Consider the following 19,494-nt stretch of genomic DNA (forward strand, 5'->3'; position numbering starts at 1 on the left):
AAGCTAGGCTTGTGCGAAAAGTGAATTTCAGGGTCGAAGCGAATTCGAAGCGAATAGTGATTGTGGTCGAATAATTTTGAATCGAATTCGAATAGTCTGTATGACATTAAAAAAAAGGAAATATTTATCATAATCTAACTAACCTGCACGATACATCTTTTGAATTGAAATAGGGGCTTTATGCAAATGCCCTTTTTTTTTTCGTTGAAAGGAAGTCTAAACAACCTTGATCGGTAGTTTCGGTAGGATCCGAGTGATAACCTGCAAGATACATAATGTTTTAACATTTATTATACTTAAGTCATATAAAACATCATAACAAGCTTAATAAAATAATTGATCTGAGGGTAACATGTTCCTTTAAAGGGGCTCGGTAACACTTTTTCAAGTATCCATGGAGCCAGTAAACATGCTTGTCGCCTCACAACTTTACCGCTGCAAAGTTTTTAGAATCGGTCCAGTACGAGCCGAGTTCCAAAAATTTGTCGCATGCTGCAATTGCATTCTCCAGTCTCGACCCGACCCGTCAAAAGAGCTGGAAGCTAAGTAGGGAAGGATGGCACGGGAAAAGAAAAAAACAAAAAAAACATCGTGAGCGCCTAGTGACCTTGAGCATTTTTTTCTCTCTTTTTTCCTCGAATTGCGAGGCCTTTCAGCGCGATCCTGCACGTACTTGTGGACTAGCGGCGGCCTCACGCAGCGACGAGCGCGCCATGCTCAAATCAGCCAATGACTGTGACCAGAGCCGTATTTTCTTTCTTGGCTGTGACAAGTGATTTTTGAGCTTGTAGTGTCATTTGTCAAGGGAAGAGAGTAATTTTTAGCTTTGAAAATTCGTTGTGAATTTCAGGCCACGTGCTGCGCTATAATACTTGCCTCGCGTGTTCTCGATAGCCTCGACTACCGATCGGCAGCGTTTTCTGACCATGCTCAGTAAGTGTTGCAGGGCCACTTTAAATCTGAAGGAGGGTTTTGCGGCAAGGCAAATTTCTCCTGAGTAGGCGCTTTCACGGCTGTGCACTACTATGTTGCAATGAAAGCATCTTTACAAGCGGACTAATGTACATTTGTTTGTTTGTTGCGAATACTTCGAAAATATTCGATAACTTAAATTCGAATCGAAGCAAATTCGAATACTCACCTATTCGTTCGAATATTCGAAGCATTCGAATATTCGCACAAGCCTAGTTAAAATGCTAAAAATCAAGGAAGAATTTAAACTAGAACTATTTGAATCGGCAAAGTGTTGCTGCTAGTGCGTGAATTGAATGCAGCTTTGAAACCTTAGGCGAAAGGAATGGAATGTTGGACACAACAGGGTTTTTGAACGACGATTCACATCAATTGTCATGAGCCGCGATTGTAAATTGTAATATGATCGTAATATGAGATATCCGCTTAATGCAGGTGTCGCATGGCCACTCTCGATCGCTATCCAGCTTGATTCAATTGAAGACGACAAAACTTTAGCTGGTTAACTTGCACAGTTAACGAATGAGCCCAACGCAATGAAAATATTCCATTTATGGCTCGATAGTGATCAAGAGTGAAAAATAATTTTATATATGTAAATGGGAAAAACAGAACAAAAGAAGCCGAAGCTAATGTGTGGCCTACTCTCAATGTACATATGTACCACCGGTTCAATGAGCTGACGCACGATTTTTTTCATTATTGCTTACCAAAAACGTAAACATAAAATCAAGGCTTCCAGACATGACCAGAGCAACTGAGTTTGTCTCGTACCTTCATAAAAGTAGAAAGAAAAGAAAGCAACAAGAATTAATAAATTAACACTATATGCGCGAGCGCTGCTCCTATGCGGGTGGTAAGTGGCTTTCCCACAAGATATTTGAACCCAAGATGGCATATCTTGGCGCAACTTTGCTACCTAAAGGTAGCATATACAGTAACTCTAGCTCGTCGATCGCAACAGCGCCCAGCACACCGAGTGCTGCTAAGATTAGTTTGGTTCAAGTTTGTAAGAATAGGTGAGCATCGAATGTGGTGAGACAATGACAACTACAAAGTGATGTCTACCAACCCAGACAGCGCTGTACATTATTCGTCCCGTCATCTGCGCTGTCTCAGTATGTAACAATCCTACGTACGCTGCAAGCAAAGCACTCAACAGCACTTTTAGTTTACTGTGTCGATGCGTTTCTTTTAACTAGGTGCTGAAAACGGGAAATGAAACAGCTCTTTAGTGCTCCTTAACGTAGTCGTTTTGGAGCGGCCATAATAACGGCCACTGGCATCCAAGGCAAACCGTATCGTTGAATTGACGGTTTCACCATAAAGAAATATAATAAAGAAAGAGTGGCCACTTGAGCTTTTTCACGGCCGAGCAAAGAAAGGCGGTAAACACTGCTATATGTCGTACCCATGTTCACGTTTACTCGTTAGTCAAAACATGTAATAGCCTCAGGGGGACCGCAAAGACACATTTTTGGCATCAAATGTTTTTCAAAATAAAAAAAAAAAACTATTGATATGTGCGATTTTTCATATCAGCTCTGCATTGTTTTCTGCTGCAGACGTTTAATGCGTTACCACAAAAGTCAGTAAAGTCTGACTAGAACGTGTTGTCTCTCTGTATTTGTTTCACAGAGGGTAACATTCATGTGGTTTAGATGTACTGTACACGTATTCACTTCGCGGAAGCATTGGTGTGTTGCCGAGTGGTAAAAACACTCTCTTTCAGAGCATAAAGGTTCAGGTTCTAATCCCAGCCCCCAAAACAAAAAAAATTCTATTGTTTTATTTATGCTGAAGACATTATCGGGTCTGATCAGCCATTTGTAGCGCTGAAAGCTTGCCCTGTACCTCGGCCGTAGGGACCTACTGGAGTGTCCGCTCTTTATGTATGTTTCTCTATAATCTTATGTTGTGTAGTATCTTGTGATCTGGCTGCTCTTTCAATCGAGACCTCGTGAAAGTGTCACGTACCTGGTGCTAAATATTGTTCGTTTGCTTACACCGGGCTTTTTTTTTTACTTTTTCAGGCATACAAATGTATCTGTAGAATAGATACATTACATACTGTGCACGCGCATTTCTCTCCCGTAACCATGCTGTGTACGTAGACTTGTCTCGTACGCCCAACTAAAAGTTTATATCGTTCATGAACAAACTAGCCCGGCTCAGAACCTACCAGAGGTAATGCTGGAAGGTACGACATGACTACAGTATGAAAGAGGCTGTGGTCTGGTGTTCAGATTATTAACGACCGGTGCTGTGCTATCAGTGTACAGCGTGTGCTGCTTGTAGTGTTTCCTGGACACAAGCTCACTTAAGTAAGAACTTTCGTCTTGAACTAGCCAACTACTGCCTTCTTCAACGACGTCGTGACCACGTGGTAATGTTGAAAAACAGTGATTGTATTGCCGTTCATTTTTAGCAACTTTCCTGGTTGTAAGACGAAATGGACCGTATCCTACTCTCATAACACTAAAAAAATTACCGTATTTACTCGCGTAATCCTCGCACTCGCACAATTCTCGCACCCCCCACATCGCCCCCAAAAATACCATTTTTTTTCCGCGAGTAATTATCCCACCTCCGAAAACTGCCGCAATAATGTCGTCTGCTCATTCCAGCCACTGGATGAATGGATGGATGGATGGATGGATGGATGGATGGATGGATGGATGGATGTGGCTGTACCCTTTAGATCGGGCGGCGGCTAACGCCACCTAGCCATAATATTTAGTGAACTAACCGCTAGATTTATCTTATTTTTTTAAATAGTAAAGTAGAGGACTGGTACTTTGCAGTGAAGAGTTTAATGTTCACTCGTGCCTTGACTTTAGCCACCAATCAGATAACCTCCTTTTCGTTAATTTTACCCGCTTAAAATCTATTTTGCCCTCCCTGTCCCTAAACCCCAGTGCTTTGAAAAACTCTATGCCATCATCCTTAACTATAGGGGGAAGCCCTTTACAGGACATTATCAACTGTTCGGCAGTTTCCTCCTCCTCTCCACATGCACTGTATATCGTGTCTACCCCTTCGTATTTGGCCCGATATGTCTTGGTTCGCAATACTCCCGTCCTGGCCTCAAACAGTAGAGAACTACCCCGGGTATTGTCATAGATCCTTTTCTTGGCAATTTCCTGCTTAAAAGTTCGATAGATCTCTAGTGCGCACTTGTTATTCATGCCAATTCTCCACATGTAGGTCTCTGTTTCCTTCACTTTCTTCTTAACCGATAGTTCTTTTTGGTTTGGCCACCTGCTGTTTTATAAGTATTTACCAGTCAATTTCCTGGTTCGCTTTCTCCATTTTGTATCGACATTATTCATATACAAGTAGCTGAAGACCTTCCTAGCTCAACGCTCCTTCCCAATTTTTCTCAATTGCTTCTCAAATTTTATCTTGCTGCTAGCTTTCCTGCCCTCAAATGATGTCCATCCCATATCACCTTGTAGTACCTGATTTGGCGTATTCCTGTGAGCTCCTAAAGAAAGCCTACCTATTCCACGTTGCTTAAATTCTAATCTTGCTTGAACCTCTGATCTCGTGCACTGATGATCATAGCGCATGCAATCTGGCGCCATCTCCTAAGCATCAAGCGTACTATTGCACGGAGATTCAATTCAATCCAAGCCAAGCCGAAGTGGCCAGTGCGCGTTGCGGCGTGTTTAGTATGTTGTGTCGGTAATCTTGGCACGTTATGGGGCGATACTGAAGCCTTACGGCTGCTTCAAGTTGAAAGTGATAGATAATGCGCTAAACAACGGCAACAGGGCCACCGGTAGGCCCTTCGGAGCCTACGAGTTTTTGTTTGTTACTGGTGACGGCAGCTGAAAGCCACCAAGACGCGTTGGGCCTGCCGTGTGCCTAAAACTGAGATTGATGGTAAACTTTATTTCTTCAGAAGGAAACTGTGGACGATTCTGTTAAATAGCCATCAGCCCAATACTGACGTCCTACGCTTACCTTTTGAGGGCTCCTGTTGAGTGCCGACTGCTACCGCTACGCCCGCAACGCCCACAAGCTTCGCGTATGGTATTCTAATTCTCGGTGATTTGCTTCCACTTTTTGTGTCTCAAATGAATCTTGCCTTGTGTTGAAGCCCTGCTTTTATTGTTGAGGTAAGTTCTAATTAGTACTTCTTAAATCTTGCTGTAAGTTGCTGGCGCGGGAATCCCGATTTGTGGCCACTTCGTTTTCTTTTTCGCTCTCTGCATTTTCGTGGAAAGTTCTCCCTGCGTAATTCTCGCACTCCCACACTTTGCATCTGTTTTCTGGTAAAAAAAGTGCGAGGATTATGCGAGCAAATATGGTACTATAGCTCGAAACTTTGACAATGTGACTTATAGTACTTGCACTTTGTTTACAGGTGAAACGACCGTAAATGCTGCAGTTCAGGGCGTCTGTCAAGGTGTCTGTTCGATGAATGAATAAAGCACCGTTTGTCTAGGCTGGTTACTTTTATTCACCCAATGCAGTGTTGAGCAACTTTGACAATGTGGCTTTTAGTACTTGCACTTTGTTTACAGGTGAAACGATAGTGAATGCTGCTGTTCAGGGCGTCTGTCAAGGTGTCTGTTCGATGAATGAATAAAGCATCGTTTGTCAAGGCTGGTTACTTTTATTCACGCAATGCAGTGTTGAGCAGTCGCACGGCACTGATGTCGCTGGTCAAGATGGTAAAAAAATCTAAGCAATACATACACGGAGCCCCACCGCGGTGGTCTAGTGGTTAAGGTTGCGCAGGTTGTGGGACCCGCAGGTTGCGGGATCGAATCCTGGCTGCGGCTGCTGAATTTCCGATGGAGGCGGAAATGTTGTAGGCCCGTGTGCTCAGATTTGGTGCATGTTAAAGAACCCCAGGTGGTCGAAATTTCTGCAGCCCTCCACTACGGCGTCTCTCATAATCATATGATGGTTTTGAAACGTTAAACCACACAAATAAATTAATTAATACACACATGTAGAAGAATTGTAGGTGAAAACGACAAAGCTCAGACTGCTCGTCGCTGTATCGATCGAGCAATGCTTGTAAACCATGCGCATGCATGCACCACCGTCAACGAAACATCGTAGATAATGACCATACGTGGTTATCATGCTGCATACTATATATACGCGTCCCTTGTTTGAATAAACGGTCTTTTGTTACTGGCTTCCGCTCGTCACGGATCTGATATATAGTGTCAGAAGTAGGCGCGTCGCTCCGCGACGTAGATGAAATCGGCCCACAAGCTGCAAGCAGTAACCGGTCTATGCAATTAGAAGCCACGACCACCCGGCAAAATTGAGCATTAGCAATGGAACTTCTCAAGGCACCAGAACCCTTGCTGCTATACGGAAACACAACAAAAAACTGGGAGAGATTCAAACAGAAGTTTGAGCTGTTCTTGGAAGCGACATCACCAGCGAAGGAACCCAGGACTCCAGCTGTCAAAACCGCGCTCCTGCTGAGCTTTGCGGGAGACGAAGCACTCGAGGTATTCAACAATTTCTATTTTTCTGAGAGTGAAAGCAAGCAAGATCAAGACGATTGTGAAGAAGTTTGAGAAATATTGCCAAGAGCAGCAAAATGAGGTTTTTGAGAGATATCTGTTCCGCATTAGAACACAAGCAGAAAGCAAACCCTTTGAGCATTTTCTACTCGACCTCAAGAGACAGGCATGCAGCTGCAACTTCGATTCCTTGACAGAATCTTCGATGGGGGACCAGATAGTCTTCGGCACAAACAATGCCAAGCTGCGCGAAAAATGCTCAAAGAGAAGGACTTGACGCTCGACAAAGCAGGGGAAATATGTCGAGCTGCGGAAGTATCCGCCCAGCAGAATGAAGCGTGGTCCCATGCCTACAACCAGATAGACATGGTTAAAAAACCGCAAGAACACGTTTGTGCCAAATGCAGTCGCTCTCACGCGCGTGCTAGGTGTCCAGCCTTTGGAAAAACTTGCTTCATGTGTAAAGGAAGATATCACTTCGCTAGGTGCTGCACGAAATGTCAAGTAGACGAGGTTCACAAAGGAAGCGATGACTTCAGCGTTTTGGATGTAAAAGTTTGCAACATCAACAACAGGGAAGATTGTACAGTTGAAGCGCAGGTTGCGGGTGAAAAGGTGGTGCTTAAGGTTGACACAGGCTTTCAGGCAAATCTGCTGCCTTACTCTATCTACCGAAGGTACAAGGGGGACCTGAAGCTTTACCCAAGCTGTGCCGTACTTCGGTCCTACAACGGAGGTGTTATCAAACACGTCGGCGTGGCAACACTGCAAGTTGAGACGGATGATCGGTCCTGTAGCATCCCCTTTTTCGTTGTGAAAAAGAGCAGCCCCGCTATTCTGGGATTAGGCACAAGTGAAACTCTGGGTCTGGTGTCGGGCAACGTAAACATGGTCAGAAAAGATAGCACCAGTGACATTGTCAAAGAATTCCTGGATTTATTTCAGGGAACTGGCTGCTTGCATCAACAGTACCACATAGTTTTGCGCAAGGATTCAGCACCAGTAGTAATGCCAGCGTGGCGCGTACCATTGGCACTGTGATGACCACTACGAGATGAGCTCAACCGGATGAAAAGAGGCGGCATCATAGAGAATTTCAATGCGCCAACAGACTGGGTGAGCCCTCTAGTAATCGTAAGAAAGACAAACGGAAAGCTTCATTTGTGCATGGATCCTAGGAACATCAATGAGTGTCTAAAGCGAGAACATTATCAAATGCCAAAGCGAGAAGATATTGAGACTGAGTTAGCAGGGGCCAAATATTTCTCGTGCCTGATGCAAACTCCGGCTTTCACCAAATCCCTTTAGACAATGCAATGTCTAATATCTGCACGGTCAGCACACCGTTCGGGCGATACCGTTTTCTCAGGCTCTCATTCGGTATAGCTTCCGCTCCAGAAGTTTTCCAGAAAGCGATGAGCGAAATCTTCAAACGCGCAGCAGGAGTGCACGTGTATGTTGACGATGTCCTAATATATGGAACTACTAAAGATGAACACGATGCGCGCCTCCGTCATGCTTTGCAATTAGCCAGACAGGCTGGTTTGACGTTCAATGCTTATAAATGCATGTTCGGGCTGACTGAAATTCATTTCTTGGGTGACGTCATATAAAAAGAGGGAATAAAACCAAACCCTTTGTTGAGCGCATCACTGGGCAATATACCTCACCCGACCGACAATGCAGCCGTGCACCGGATGCTAGGCGAGGCTAATTATTTTGGCAAATTCCTACCCAACCTGGCCGATAAGACAAACCTGCTGCGCAGCCTTTTAAAGAAACACACCATTTTTGAATGGACAAAAAACCATGCGCGTAAGTGGGCAGTTATTTGCGAGCATCTCATCAAACCACCACTGGTCGCCATCTTTGATGCGTCTAGAGAAACGAAAATCTCTGCAGATGCTTCGAAATGCGGGCTAGGAGCAGCTCTTTTACAGCGTTACGGTGACGCTTGGCGGCCAGTTGCCTATGCATCTCGCGCTAAGAGCGATGCAGAACAAAGATACTCCCAGATCCAAAAAGAGGCGATGGCAATTACCTACGGATGCGAAAAGTTTCACCAGTTTGTTTATGAATGCAGCATTGTAATTGAAACTGACCATCGTCCGTTGATTGCCATTGCTACAAGTCCATGCAACGAGAATGGTGTCCGAGTTGGTAAGCAAAAAGACCATGGATTGCCTAGCAAAGGAAATTGCAGCCGATCCCGAGTTTCGAGCTGTTATCGACTACTTGTGCGGCAAGGGAAAGCTCGAGGGCCCATTGAAACCGTTTGCATCTGAGGTATCTCTCGTATAGAACATTTTATTTAAGGGATGCAAACTGGTTGTCCCAAAGTCATTAAGGCGAGAAATACTCGACCGCAATCATGAAGGGCAATTGGGTATGAACAAGGCCAAAGCAAAAGCTCGACGTCTGGTTTTCTGGCCAGGGCTTAACGTGGACATCGAGAAGATGCTACAGGGCTGTACAGCCTGCTGCAAGTACGTTTATGCGCAGCAAAGTGAGCCACTAGTATTGAGGCCGACACTGCAATATGCGTGGTACAGAGTTGGAGTCGACATTTTCCAGCAAGGTGGAGGTTCATACCTTTGTGTCTTCGATGCTTTTTCCAATTTCCCAGAAGTAAAAAAACTAACGAACTTGACCACTATATCCGTAATCGAAAAGCTGAGTGCCATTTTTGCTAGATATGGCATCCCAGTAGAAGTTTGCAGCGATAATGGTCCTCAGTTCTCATCCTATGAATTTGCACGTTTTGCCTCCAGATACGACTTCCAGCATGTGACAGCTAGCCCGGATTCGCCCAGTTCAACGGCCTCGCTGAAAAAGGCGTTCAAATTGTCAAACGAATCATGAAGAAGACTGCGGAAACGAAACAGGACTTCTGGTTTGGGCTGTTGAGCTATCGTTCGTCACCCCTCGAAGATGGTCGTTCCCCTGGTAAACTTCTCCAAGGCAGACGCCTACCAGACTTCAGCCACCACTCAAGCATTCCCGTGACTAAGCACAAACAGTCCGATGATTTGGGCAGATGCTTGCCAGCGCTCAAGAAAGGCGAAGTTGTATGCGTCAAAGACAAGGCATGAACCAGAAGGGCGCAAGTGCTAAAACGAGTTGCACCGAGATCTTACGAGGTGGCCACGGAGGACGGCAGAAGGTTTCGACGTAACCGGCGCCACCTACTGAGGACAGGTGAGCAGTATCAGGAAGACTTTGAAAGTGAGTCCTCATCGAGCGATGAACGTGATGGCCTCGACGAGCCAGGACGGGCTCGGCATGAGCACGGTGACGAACATCGAAGGCCTAGTAACAGATCATCCGAGCAGCCGCCAGCACAAGTTTCAGTTCCTGAGCAAGGCGTACTTCCTTCCCTATGCAGGTCTGCTCGGGAGACACGACCACCGGGTCGACTACGCTATGATAGTAACTTTAATCAAGTAACTTAAGTTGTTTTGTTTTCCCGCGGGAAGATGTATCAATCGAGCAATGCTTGTAAGCCATGCGCACGCATGCACTACCGTCAACGAAACTAATCGTAGATAATGACTGCACGTGGTTATCATGCTGCATACTATATATACGCATTCCTTGTTTAAATAAACAGTATTTTGTTACTGGCTTCCACTCGTCACAGATCTGATACAGTCGCTGGCTGAAAATGACCTGGTGAGCGCGATGCGAAGAGGTATAACAAAGACTACAGAGTGCCTTTTCCCCTTCACGGCGAAGTTCACTTTCTCGGCACTAGCTGAAACACGGCACAGCCGTTTCTTGCGCTTCCGCTCCGTTCTTGTGTACCGTCCCTGTTTTCGATGGAGGCTGTTCACGGTGGGGCCTCACGAGCGCAATGCATGCGCACGTTGAGTGCTGGCAACCATTCGACGAAGCAGAGGTGTTCGGTCATGGCTATTAACAGCAGGTGACATAAAAGGTATGTTTTAGCTGATGTGGCTTCGATTTAAGCTAAATACATGAACTGTTAAGTTCACCACTTGCAGCGCCACAAGCTGTACGATTACGGTCATGGACGCCAGAAACGCTGCAGAGGGGCCTGCACGATTGTTCATATTTAGTTAAACTGCCGCATCTAGCCCATGTGCTCTAGGTGGCGTTCGGCGTGGCATCGCAGTGCTTGAAGGTGTGTGTGCTATAACTTGTTAGAACACGACGATCCCTCATATGTTCTTCCAATGATTCAAGTAGACAGCCTGTCGGCAACAGTGAGGCACGCTGATGATGCTAAGGCCATCGATCGCGAGGTTACAGACGTGTAGGTCGAGACACAACTTTATTTCACCCCTGAAAAACGCTGCTCTTTTAGAGCAACGTCATGGACCGCTCACCAAGAGCACTGCCCCGGAAGTGGCATTGCCCTAAACCAGGTGTCCGTAAAATGCTGCCCAGGCGCGCCCCCCTTTCCTTGTGACCTTTTCATGAAGACGAATATTTCAGTTTTGCTTCAGGAGGACTACTGCCTACAAGATTTTTTTCGTCAGTTGCGGCTTTCGGACATTTGTGCTGATAATACGCGTCTTTTCTATATATCGAAGCGTTTTTTACATTTTTTCTCGGTCTTGGGACGTTAAATCTAAACAATTATTACTTATTACAATTTCTAAATGCAAATCTCTTTCTAGCGAACTTCGGTGACTTTGAGTGTGTCTGTCTGTCTCTCTGTCTGTCTATTTAGCCCTCTAAGAGTTTAAACTCTCCTGGCTATCATGGTATCAATACCCAAATTATTGATATGGCAGAACATGACTGCATGACCATCATAAGTGATTTCACGGCCTTGCTGCTCTTGTGGTGGTTTTGTTCACATGACATGTTGCAAAACTGGCATGGTATGACATGACTGCATGGCCAACATAAATGACAGACCTTAACGTGGAAATCACGACATCCATGTAATGTAAATCATGACTGCTTACAATGCTCATGGTGCACTCGTGGTCGCTTAGCTAGTTTCAATTATACCAAATTTGGTATTACGGGACGTCAATGGAAGACGAAGGTATATGACAAGTGCAAGCATGTTAATTATGACATGCGTGCAGTGTAAACCATGACTACGTGCTACACTTATAGTTCGCTCGTGGTAGTATCTCTAGCTTCACATATACCACATTTGGTATATGTGACAAGAATGGATGACGAAGGTCATGCAAACATGACAATGAAAACATGCGTGTCATGTAAAAGGATGACAATATACGACGGACATAAAGTGCTCGCGGCTGTTTAACTAGCTTCACATATACAAAATTTCGTATTACGTGACGCGTATGGACGTCTAATGTGAATGACACGGCCAGGCATGATAATCACGCCATGCGGATCATGTGAAACATGACTACAAGCGTCACTCATAACGTGCCCGTGGACGTTTTGCTATGCATGGAGCGAATTTCGTATTGCATGACGTGAATGAATGATTAAGGTATATGACTGATGCAAACATGATAATCAAGAACGCACGTCGTGTAAGAAGATGACAACATACTACGCTCAAGAAGTGCTCATGGCCATTTCGCTAGCTTCACACACCAAATTTCGTATTACGTGACGTTCGTCGACATCGAATGTGAATGACACATCCAAGCATGATAATCATGACATGGGGGTCATGTAAAACATGACTACCAGCTGTGCTCATAGCGCACTCGGGGCCGTTTTGCTAGCTCCACATGTAGCAAGTGCAGTAGTACGTGACGTGAATGTATGACTAAGGTATACGACTGATGCAAACCTCATAACCAAACATGCGTGTCATATAAGAAGATGACAACACATCATGCTCACGAAGCACTCGCGGCCGTTTTGCTAGCCTCACATATACCATATTCGGTATTACGTGACTTGAATGGACGAAGAAGATAAATGACATGTCCAAACATGATACCGTATTTTCTCGCATATAACCCGCCCTCGCATATAACCCGCTCCCCTAACTTTGAACTCCCCGAAAAAAGAAAAAAAATCCTCGCGTATAACCCGCATGCTTAGCTTAAAAAAAACTGTTTTGGGAAGTCACAGTCACAATCTCGTTTACAAAAGAACTTTATTTCGAAGCGATCGCCGCAACGTTGACGGCGCCGATTCCCGTTCCTTCAATCATCGCCCGACTCGCCGCTGTCGCTGCTGCCATCCGAGGCTTCGTCGCCGCTCTCGAAGACGCAATCATCTTCGGTGCCATCCAAGCAATTGCTGATGGCGCACTTTTTGAAACTCTTGCGCACCATGTCGGCCGGAATCGCCCCCCACGCATCCACGATCCACTGGCACAGCAGCGCAATGTCTGGCCTCCGCACGCGCCCCGTCGGTGTGAGGGCGTAAAGGCCGTCGGCCATCCACTCGGCATACAGCCGCTTCACGTGCGCCTTGAACGGCTTATTGAGGCACACGTCCAGTGGCTGTAGCATGGAAGTCATGCCACCGGGTATGATCACGAGGTCGGTGCGGTGGTCAGCGAGGCGCGCTTTCACTGCGTCAGTGCAGTGGCCTCGAAACGAGTCCAACACCAGCACCGACCGCCGTGCCAACATGGCGCCCGGCCTCTTCTCCCAGATCGTGCGAAGCCAGTCACAGACGAGGTCACCATTCATCCACGCGTTATCTTCGGTTCGCACAACAATCCCTGGTGGCAGTGGAGTGCTGGGTAGCGTTTTGCGCTTGAAGATTACATACGGGCGCAGTTTGGTACCGTCCGCCAAAGCGCACAACATTACTGTGCAGCGTAGTTTGGTGTTTCCGCCCGTCAGTACGCTTACAGATTTCGAGCCCTTTTTCTGCAGAGTGGTGTCCATGGGCATCTCGAAGTACACGGGCGTTTGATCGGCATTTCCCACCTGGGAGAGCAAGTAGTTGTGCTCCTTCCGCAGCCCGATGACGTAACGTTGATAGCTCAACAGCTTATCCTCGTAGGCGTTGGGAAGCCGCTGGCACATAGTCGTTCGCCGCCGCATCGAAAATCCGTGCCTGGCCATGAATCGCTGGAGCCATCCACGGCTCGCACGAAACTCGCGTGAGATGTTCATCTCGCGGGCCAACCTCAGCGCTTCCATCTGCGCCATCTCCGTTGACACAGCGTGGCCGCGACTCCTCCGCTCCTCAATAAATTTGACAAGCTGCGTCTCAAGAAGGGGGTACGCACCAGTCTTCGGGCCGCGAAATGCTCGCTTCTGCTTGTGTGCACTTTCGAGAGAGGCCTTTTTTTTTCGCCAGTCGCGAATGCAGGACTCGTCGACATCGTGCCTCCTCGCAGCAGCTCTGTTGCCGATTTCTTCCGCAGCAGCTATAATCGCGAGTTTTTCTTTCGCGGTGAAAGATTGTCGCCGAGACCCACTCATGGTGCCTCACCAGACAAAGCTGACCAACGGTGCAAACTGGCCACACCTGACTCTGAGACAGACGCTGTCAAATCGCTGTTGTGACGCTGTTGACCAAATCAAACAAAGCACGCAAAAAGTGAATAAACACGCTACGGACGGGATCTGTCTATGGCCTATGTTGGCTTTTATTGGCTTTGCACCAGACGATGCCGATGGGGATGCGGACTGCACGGCAGGCTATGCATTGCCGTGAAGCCGACCTCTGCTTCCGGATTATTCGCAGATAACCCGCACCCCCACTTTTCAGGCGATTTTTTTCAATTTTTGGTGCGGGTTATATGCGAGGAAATACGGTAATCGTGATGTGCGGGTCATGTAAAACATGACTACAAGCTACGCCTATAGCGTGCCTGCGGCCGTTTCTGTAGCTCAATATATAGCAAGTTTGGCATTACGTGACATTAATGAATGACAAAGGTATATGATCGATGCAAACATAATAATCAAAATATCTTAACTGAGTTGTGCAAAAAAAATAAGTACAAAAGGAATTACGAACTCGCCCAGCAGTCTGTGCTTCTCAATCAAGACCTGCGTGTCATGTAAGAAGATGACAGCATACCACGCTCATGTAACGCATGTGGCCGTTTTGCTAGATTCGCATATATCGGTATTCTTTGACGGGAATGGATGATGAAGGTAAATGACACGTCCAAACATGATAATCATAATATGTGGGTCACGTAAAGCATTACTACTTGCTACGCCTATAGTGCCCCTGCGACCGTTTCTGTAGCTCGAAATATAGCAAATTTGGTATTACATGGCGTGAATGAATGACAAAGGTATATGACTGATGCAAACATAATCAAAATACCTTAACTGAGTTGCGCGAAAAAAAAATAAGTACAAAAGGAATTCCGAACTCGCCCAGCAGTCTGTGCTCCTCAATCAAGACATGCGTGTCATGTAAGATGATAGCAAACCACGTTCATGTAGCGCTCACGGCTGTTTTGCTAGGTTCGCATATATCAGTATTCCTTGATGAGAATGGACGATGAAGGTAAATGACACGTGCAAACATGATAACCATAAAATGTGGGTCACGTGAAGCATGACTACAAACTACGCTCATAGCGCTCAGGAGGCTGTTTCACTAGTTCCACATATAGAAAATGTGGTATTACGTGACGTGAATGAATGACGAAAGTATAAGAGAGAGGAAAACATGATAATCAAGACATGCGTGTTATGTAAGATGATGACAACCACGCTGATGAAGTGCTCACAGCTGTTCCGCTAGTTTCGCTTGTACCGAGTTTGGTATTACGTGATGCAAATGGATGGTGAAGGTAAATGACATGCCCAAACATGATAATCTTGATATGCGTGTCATGTAAAACATGACCTACATATCAACTCGTCAACTATAAAAGTCCCATCAACTATAAACGCGTCACATTTAAAATAGTAGAGACCGCTGCGGCCGCTCTGTGGGGTCGGTGGCTGCACCACAACACTGACATCTAACATGCTAGTTTTCGCCGTACAGATGATGATCGTCACTGCCTCCAGTGCATACTGCATGCACTGTGGCACCGATGGAGCGTGCGCCGTCGTTCTACCACTGTCCAAATCAAATTGCCGCTCCGCTCGTCTTGGCAACGCCGGAGGAATATAGATCGACACCCAACCACTGGATACTCCAGCCATCGTGGAATACCACATCGAAAAGGACATTATCAAACACGTCATCTATAAAAGAGCAGAGACCGCTGCGGCCGCTTTGCGGTCTCGGTGGCTGCGCCACAACGCTGACATCTAACATGCTGGTTTTCGCCGTACAGATTAGTGCGAAATACGATCTTTAAGTGAGAAATCTAGCAATCACTGTTTAGTGCAGCTCCCGCACCCTTAGTGCTTTCTTGCTCTATTTCATGAATGTGTGCATTACATTCAGTCTTTGCTATTTCTGTCAGGAGATGACCAACCCATGGCGTAATATGAACGATGTTCTCGCTGAGTCACAAAAGCCGACAGCTGGGCAAAGCGAACTAATCTTGGAGGTGCAAGGCCTAAAGAATCAAATTTTAAGTACTGATAAAGCTTTAACGAATCTAAATAAGCAAATGATGGAAATTGAGCAACACTACCAGGCACTTATACTCTTAAAAAGTGAAATACAAGGGGTGCATGCTGCTACGACCGAAACTGGTCTCGAGAGCCGCATAGATGATGCTGACAGCCGGTCTCGTAGAAATAACTTAATACTGTACAAAAATCCCTATTCCATCCCTTCTGAAATTTTTACGCTGTCCGAAAACCTGTTCATTATTAGTGTCTGTGAGCATATGAACTTAAACCTGCATTCTAGTAAAATTGAGCGTGCGCACCGGCTGGGACGGCACTCTCCTGGCTGTAACCGAACAATAATTGTCAAATTAGCGGTATACAATACTAAAGAGCCAATACTGTCTAACGGTCGTAAGCTAAGGGGAAGTAACTGCGCACTTGATGTAAATTTTCCACCAGCAGTCCGAAATGCCCGGAAACATTTTACTGCTTTCGGCAAAAGTAAAGGAACGTCTTTCAATCTACGCTTCAAGATGCTCGTCATAGCGTCCAAACGTTATGGATATGATGCATCATCCAACAGCATCAAAGAAATTCATTAGCGATCAAAGCACCACAGAGGTCCACCCAAACTTTGTCCTATTGCCTCTAAGAATAACCATTCCTTGTCTGTTATTTTCACTAATGCCCGTAGTTTTCTTCCAAAACGTTAGTTATATCAAGCCTAGTTTCTTCATCTAGTAGAAATTCACTCGTTTTAACAGAAACATGGCTCTCCGGTGACAGTAATCATGAAGTCTTATCAGATTTGCCAAACTGAATTTCATCGTCGTGACCATCTAGAAACACGAGGTGGAGAAGTTTTTATAGCATTTAGCAAACAATCACCTTGTACAACAATCACGCCTCCTTCTGACCTTGAAATCGCCTGGTTATTTCTCTGCTCATTTCCACAGGCATTCTTGCTGGGCGTCTGTTATCGACCCCCTGTTAACAGGTCCGATTTGCCTGGCAAGTCTAACAACATTTTGTGCCGGGTGACAGCTGCGCATCCTAATGCTCATATTCTTTTATTTGGTGATTTTAACCTCCCCGGTATCAACTGGTGCGATCTATTTTCTGGAGAATCAACTAATGCAGAAAATAGAGATTTCATCGATGTCTGTTTGATCTTTCACAATTTGTTTCTGAACCAACACGTGTTTCGCGTGGTTGTTCAAGCATCTTAGACCTTACACTAACTAATTATCCAGAAAGCTTATCATTGTTAACCTTTCTTCCACCTGTCAATGATCACAAAGTTCTTCACGCCACGTTTTTATTTTCTGCACCTTCACGTGCATCTTGTACCAAAACAATCCGTCTATACGGCAGAGAAGTTAAAGAACCCCAGGTGGTCAAAATTTCTGGAGCCCTCCACTACGGCGTCTCTCATAATCAAATAATGGTTTTGGGACGTTAAACCCCACAAATCAATCAATATACGGCAGAGAAAACTTCCAAGCCAATAACGACGAAATAACTGCTTTTCTACTTTACTTTGAGTCTCGACTTCAGGAAAAATTCATTAAAGGTGGTAGGGAGCTCTTTAAATGTAACATAAATTATTTGGCGGTTAAACATATACCAAACACTTCAATCTATGAAAATCCTCAGAATCCGTAGTTCACTAACCATTTAAAACGCTAGAAAATAAATAAAATACTTTTTTGAGCTGTTAAAGAGAGTACCAATGCTAATGCCCTAGAAAAGTATTATTCTGCCAAAAAATATACTTTTCAAAGAGCCAAGCATGATTTCTTTAACAATGGCTTACTTAAGATACTTGAGAAAGCCCGAAGAAATTTTGGTAAGTAATAAACCCAGGTCATGTTCGCGCCGCAACTCTTGCTGACGATTCGAGTGACATTATGTCTGATGTTGTCTGTGCCGAAACCTTGAACAACGTGTTCGTTTCAGTTTTTACTAAAGATACTTTTGCTCCTCTGCCAATACTGTCTGGCGACATATCATCTGGCATGCCGGCAATCACGTTCAGTGAAGACGGTATTTCACATGTGACTGATAACTTAAAGCTTTCGTCCTGTGCCGGCATCGATGATATTATCTCAAAGCTGTTAAAAATACTAAAGATGTATCTGCTGCAATTTTGTGTCTTTTGTTTACTCAGTCACTTTCTGAAGGCTGCATACTTCATGACTGGAAAGTGGAGATGGTCAATCCATTCTACAAAGCAGGTGACAGGCTTCACCCTTTAAATTATCTCCCCATCTCTCTTCCGAGTCTTCCAAGCATAATAATAGAACATGTCTTTTCCTCTCTCATTATGGACCATTTAGATGCTAATCAGTTTTTCCATCCTGCACAGCACTGATTCTGTAAGGACCTTTCTTGCGAAACGCAACTGACTCTCTTCATTCATGACCTACATACGAATCTCACTGCAACAAACAGATGCTATCTTTCTCGACTATGAAAAAGCTTTTGACAAGGTTTCCCACTGACACTTACCGCAGCAAATCATCCCGTGATCCATGGAAAGCACGATCTGAGGACTTCAGATCAGTTGCGATAGGTCCTGGCCAAGATTCGGTGACGCCGTGTTCCACCACCCCGGCGATATTTGCCACGACAGCGAGAAATCCGAGCAGCACCTGGTACATGGATAAGGGTGAGCATGGGCCGAGAAAAGTGTCGTGCCCCATTAACAAGCGAGAACTTTTATGTTGTCTTAATCATGTGAGCGTGTGTTTTATTGATGCTGTGCTCTTTTTTCTTTGCGATGGATGCTGGATGCTTTCTCAATTTTCAATACTTTTATCTGGAGACGTAGAGTTAAATCCAGGACGCATGAGTGCGGCAGAGCGTGAGGAAATAACGAACATCTAGAGGATCCTTCTGGAAATGCAAATGGGCCAGGAAAGTGTGCTTGTGAAGTTAACAGAAACTACAACTAAACAAAGTGAACTGGAATCTAAAATAATGAATTTAGTACAGAAAACAAACATTGTGGAAAGTCACATCACTCGTGTGGAAAAAATTGAAGGCAAAAATTGAAGGCAATTGAATTGGCAAAAGTGGACTAGTTAGAGAATAGAACCCGTAGACAGAACTTGGTTTTTTTTGGTGTGCCTGATACTGAAAGAAATGAGACTTGCGAAACGTCAGAAAACTTAATTAAAGGAATATGCAAGGATGCGATGAAACTCGACGACATATCAATTGAGCGGGCTCACCACATAGGGGCTTTTAAGGAAACCAAGAACCGGCCCATTGTAGCGTACTTTTTGCAGTGGAAGGCTAGAGAAACTGTCTTTAAAAATGCTTTCAAGCTAAAGGTTACTTCGTACAGTATTTCCGAGGATTTCAGCCAGGCCGTGCAGGAAAGAAGGCGACAGCTGTGGAACTGTGCGAAAGATAAAAGAGGATGCAAAGAAAACCGTGTACGTCTGAGTTATGATAAACTGATTATCAATGGGCAAGCTTTTGTCTGGGATAGCGACACTCAGATGGCGATTCCAGTGAGGGCGCATGCGCAAATGGATAGAGGCAAATGACCTACACTAAATTCTGTTTCCCTCAACGAAAATACAGAGGGTTGCTCACTGCCTGAA

At 45.2% G+C, this 19,494-nt stretch overlaps 1 protein-coding gene across 2 annotated transcripts in view; it reads left to right on the forward strand.

The window, feature by feature from the left end:
* LOC119162992 (carboxypeptidase M-like) overlaps positions 1-19,494 on the forward strand; it is a 1,476,599-nt gene that overhangs the window by 182,354 nt on the left and 1,274,751 nt on the right. The window contains exon 4 of one of the 2 annotated variants that reach the window (XR_012888571.1): positions 5,345-5,424. The gene's annotated coding sequence lies outside the window, so the exon portion shown is untranslated. Of the gene's footprint in view, positions 1-5,344; positions 5,425-18,396; positions 18,552-19,494 lie in introns of those variants that run through there. The other variant, XM_075882656.1, reaches the window with a different exon arrangement.

The sequence above is a fragment of the Rhipicephalus microplus genome, unplaced genomic scaffold (genome assembly GCF_043290135.1).
Source record: "Rhipicephalus microplus isolate Deutch F79 unplaced genomic scaffold, USDA_Rmic scaffold_13, whole genome shotgun sequence".
Lineage (NCBI taxonomy): Eukaryota > Metazoa > Arthropoda > Arachnida > Ixodida > Ixodidae > Rhipicephalus > Rhipicephalus microplus.